This window comes from Helianthus annuus, chromosome 5, assembly GCF_002127325.2.
Source record: "Helianthus annuus cultivar XRQ/B chromosome 5, HanXRQr2.0-SUNRISE, whole genome shotgun sequence".
In the NCBI taxonomy this organism is placed as follows: domain Eukaryota; kingdom Viridiplantae; phylum Streptophyta; class Magnoliopsida; order Asterales; family Asteraceae; genus Helianthus; species Helianthus annuus.
The window spans coordinates 97,630,602-97,635,786 of NC_035437.2; the positions used below are offsets into that span (position 1 = coordinate 97,630,602).

General features: G+C 36.6%; 1 long non-coding RNA gene across 2 annotated transcripts; it reads left to right on the forward strand.

The window, feature by feature from the left end:
• Positions 1–1,811: 1,811 nt before the first annotated feature.
• On the forward strand, positions 1,812–4,047 carry LOC118492282. 2 transcript variants are annotated; one of them, XR_004892960.1, is made up of 2 exons: positions 1,812–1,859; positions 3,861–4,047. It is a non-coding gene; the product is annotated as an uncharacterized LOC118492282 (long non-coding RNA). The 2 variants fall into 2 exon arrangements; XR_004892959.1 differs by lacking the exon at positions 1,812–1,859 and adding an exon at positions 2,621–2,922.
• The last annotated feature ends 1,138 nt before the right edge of the window (positions 4,048–5,185 follow it).

Here is a 5,185-nt window from a genome sequence, read left to right on the forward strand (position 1 = left end):
CTCGACATGGTGTTCCTTTGAACATTATTTCTGATAGGGATGCTCGCTTCTCTTCTCAATTTTGGAGAACCATGCAATCTGCCATGGGGACCCAACTCAATCTGAGCACAGCCTATCATCCACAAACAGATGGCCAAACTGAAAGAACAATCCAGACTTTGGAGGATATGCTTAGAGCTAGTGTGATCGACTTTGGTGGTAGTTGGGATTCACATCTTCCATTGATTGAATTTTCCTACAACAACAGTTATCACTCCAGCATCAACATGGCTCCTTTCAAGGCTCTCTATGGTCGAAAATGTCGTTCACCCGTCTGCTGGAATGAGATAGGTGAAGCTCAACTTACTGGACCTGACCTCATTCTGGAGACAACTGACAAGGTAAAGAAAATTCGTGATAACCTTCAGACAGCTCGAAGCCGTCAAAAGAGTTACGCGGACCAACGACGCAAGCCCTTGGAATTTCAAGTCGGTGATCGTGTATTACTTAAGGTCTCACCTTGGAAAGGTGTGATCAGATTTGGAAAGAAAGGAAAACTTGCACCTAGATATGTTGGACCATTCAAGATCGTTGAAAGAATCGGTAAGGTAGCCTACAGACTTGAGTTACCTCCTGAACTTGGAAACGTTCACCCAACCTTCCATGTGTCCAATCTCAAAAAGTGTTTAGCTGACGAGAACCTCCACATACCGCTTGACGAAATACGTGTTGATAAAACACTGCATTTTGTCGAGAAACCTGTGGAGATAGTGGACCGTACATTCAGGCAGTTGAAGAACAAACGGATTCATTTGGTCAAGGTTCGCTGGGAATCCAAACGTGGCCCTGAGTTTACTTGGGAACGTAAGGACCAGATGAAGGCGAAATATCCGCATTTGTTTTCACAAGTTTCCTCTAAATAAAATTTCGGGACGAAATTTCCTAAAGTAGGGGAGACTGTGACAACTGTGTTCTGTAAGCGTCGTATAATGTAAAACAATGTGAATTATCAATAAAACAATGTGCTTTGGTGTTATTATGTGTGTATTTATGTTTGATGATTTTACAATTTGATTCGACTCCGATTTCAAGCTTTAAATCGCTTTCTAGAGAGTTATATGCAAAACTGGTGCATAAACGCAATCAGTTTAACGCAACGTACACTCTGGAACTACGACGTAAGCTTAACATACCTTAAATATCCTATACATAACTTAGAAATAAGTTCCAAAGGATTCTGTATGGCAAAAACATGTTCATTTGAACTAAAGGACTATTTACGACAAAACTGCGAAACTAACGCTGGTGACCGCCCGGATAATATTTAAATCCCAAAAATATTCTGTTATGATTAAAAACTTTATTTTTATCAGGTCCGTGTTGAAAAATAATTTAGAACGCCATAAATCGGGATTTAAACGCTAGATAAAATACCCGGTATCTAGTTAAACACCCGTTTTAGCCTACATATGGCATAATTATATAAAAATTTACACATGGACCCCCTCCCCCACCTAATTTTCGGTTTTAGCTATGTGGCCCCCACCAAATTTTGCAAGATTAGGAAAATATTCCTTTTTACTCTCATTGGCCAAGTGTGGTGCATGTAATCATTCCATGTTCCCCATATCTTCCATATAATCCTCCAACTTCCAAGAACCATCATCACTCCCCTCTCCCTCTCTCCTCAAAATCGTCCCCCATCTCTCTCTCTCTCTCTACCTTCAAATCTTCAAGACTTGTTCTTCATTCAAAGCTTTGAAGGTGATCCATGGAAGTTGCAAGTTGAAGGGCATTCAAAGGAGCTTTGTTCTAGTCTTGTTCATCATCTTTCTCACCATCATCTTCACTAGAATTTCTACCCTAGCTTTGTGCTAGTAGTAAGTCTTACACCTTGCTTCATTTTGTTCTTAGTCAAGATGTGTAGTATGATGAAATTTGCAAGAACACAAAAAAGTTTAAACAAGAAATATGAACAAGAAACGTGCTGATTTACATTTCCAGCCAACTTCAACAGGCTGTAACTGGATCATTTTAAGTCGAAAAGTGGATTTTCTAAAGCCTAAAATGAGTATTTTGGAATAACTAAGCAAATGGCACTGGAATCATAATTTTTCGAGACCGTTTACTATTTTTAAAGGGTTATTTTTGGACAGCAGCTCAAGCTGCATTTTTATGGCAGAAAAAGTGTGACATTTTCGGAGTCACAACTTAAGACCTGAATAAAATCAACTCATGAAATTTTTACAGTAGATGGACACCGTTGTCAGGACGACCCTCCAACTGGAATTTCGTCAAACGGACTTACGGTTGATTTTTAGTGAATATTTCCGTAAACTGCGATCAGAAGGTAACAAATCTGATTGCAGTCGAGAAAATGATTTTTTATAAAATATGGGTAACGAATTGGACTTTGATATTTTTACACAATAAATTTTGGAACATATGTCATATTCTGTAAAAATTTGGTGATTTTTAGAAAAGGCTAACTATTTTATAAAAATCCTCGAAAACAGTCCGGTTTCGAGTTATAAAGCTGAAATGAAGTATGCAACGTTTTGTTTGTCGATATGTCGGTTTGGTGGTTGAAAATGAAATATTGGTTTTATATAAAAGAAAATGATATGCTATTAAAGCATGGACACCTCTATTTACAGAGGATACTCTGCCGAAATTTTCCAAAAAAAATCCAACACTTAGTAAATATATTCTAGACAAAAGTTTACTAGAGCATTGAATGAACAAATATCCCAACATGTCATATGATTAAGTTAAAACATTAACTATTTTAACAAATAATTACCACACGGAACAACATAAGAAACGTGACCCAAAATACTAAACTCTAAGCCAAGGCACGACCCGCTCGTCTAATAGACATTAGTACGTTGTAGGTTGTCGTGTAGCGGACAGGGTTTGAGATTCGATTCAAGACGCACTACTGTGAGTACATAGACCCCTCTCTTACTGTTTTCCAATGTTTTGGGGTGAAACACATGTGCCTACTTGTTATTTTCATGTTTTCCTGTTTTCATGTCATATACTGGCTATGTTCATTAGTACACTTATAGTACATGATTTACATTACATTGTTTTGCTATGTATGTTTACTTGGCATACTTAGTACATTGATTTACATGACTTTTCTGCTTCGTATGTTAACTTAGCATACTTAGTACATTGTTTCCATATAACATGCTTACATTTGGTATAACATTTGGTTTGTGCAAACGGGACTTAAATACGTTCATTAACATTAGCTACGCCGCTCGGTAGTAAGTAATGGTACCATAGGACTTGACAAATCCCGTTCCTGACATCCTAGGTTTGTTTGGGTGTAAGGAATGACCGAATCCGAAAACATTTCTTTTGATAACCTTGACTTAGGGTTATCCGTCTGTCTCAAGGCTTGAATGTATGCGTTTAACTTACCACATAAATGTTATTATCAATAAAACATGCTTTTACTTTGCAAAACATAACTTTTGATATACTCAAAGTACCTTGTTTTGTAGATCTTTACATTTGGTTTATGTGACTACACTTTGCTTACCATACATAACATTTGTTGACTACTTTTGGACTTGTACATTTTACACAACAACATATTTTTCAAGACTTTGGTTTACAAAATAGTTTGTTTTATACAAACTCATACTACTTGGTTATTCATTTAACCATATATTATTCTTTCATTTATACACATCTTCTGATCTTATCGCTTTTCATATAATTTACGAAACAAAACAATTTTCAAGGTTCATGACAAAATTTTATTAAACATTTTCTTAAAACTTAAGTCATGAATCCTATTTTCATAAAACCTATGTATCTCACAGGCATTTTTATGCTGACGTACCTATTTTCACATGTGTTTTCAGGAGCTGTTGCTTAGGATGTTCGTGACACACTAGGGCGGACCTATGCCTTAGAGACTAAAATAAAGATGGAACCAGTTTAATTATGTGATGAACACTTTGTTTCAGTTAATTTAAGACTATGTAACCTTTGCTTGATGAATAAAACATAACTTTTAATTACCATGGTTGTGAAACAATAATTCTGTTACAACACTCCCCGACGTTTCCGCCACGATTTGTTGTTTTACGTGGTCGGGGTGTGACAGTTCGTAAACCAAATAAGTGTGGGAACTTATGTAATATGGTTTGACAAAGCCTATGTACTAAAACGAAACCTATCCTAAGTGCTTTTGACCCGTTACGACCCGCTTAGGTAGCTTTTGCTACTTTAACGCGTCGTTCGCGTGAAACGCATTTGGAAAGCTTAACTAGTCCTATGACAAGTAAGATATGCCTTAATATGCTTAATATTGTTACTAAATCAGTTTAAATGTCAAAAATTATGTTACATAGGTTTAAAATGAATTTTGGCACAAAAAGGGTATTTTGGTAATTTACCTAAGGCATAAGAACTACTTATCATACAACTACTTAAACGTCGTGACCATAAGGTATAACCTCGGAAGGTTATTCCCTACACAACTATGGTCACCTAAAATGTTTGGTCGGATCCTAATGATCGACCAAATGGGTCGGGTTCGTAAGCATAAGCGATTGATTAGATCGCTTACCTTTACGACCCTAAACAAGCACAAATCTAAAAGCGACGAGCTAAACATGCTAGAACATGTTTAGTAAAGTTAGAAAACAGGTTTGGTATTAAAACAAACGGTTTTAATACCCTAGAGTAGTTTGGTTGCAAAATACGTGAGAAAACGCATTTTGGCCGAAACTACGACTCGTCACTGAGCCTAGATAACGTGGTAATCAGTAGGTATAGTCACTAGGGACTATAACCATCGTGATTACGCTCACGTTATGGAGTTCAAACGAACTTCGCGTTGACCATAAACTGGTCAATGCAGAAAGTCAAACAAAGTTGTTTATTGTTTAGTTGTTTATTTGCACAAATAATTGGCTATGGAACTGTAACGTTTTAATACAATGAAGTGTATTGTGGGATTATGCATGGTTATGTGTTAATTGTGATAGACTTGTCAAATGCATAAACTTGGTGGTGAAACTGTGAAACTGTTTGAGATGGTGTACTATTGTAAAAGTTAATACTTGAGGATGTAGAGAGCAATTAGTGAAATCCTAGTGATACTTAACCCTAATCCCTTGTTCACTAATCATTTTCACAAAACCAAAGCACGTACTGTATTCTCTAATCCCCTAGCAATCAT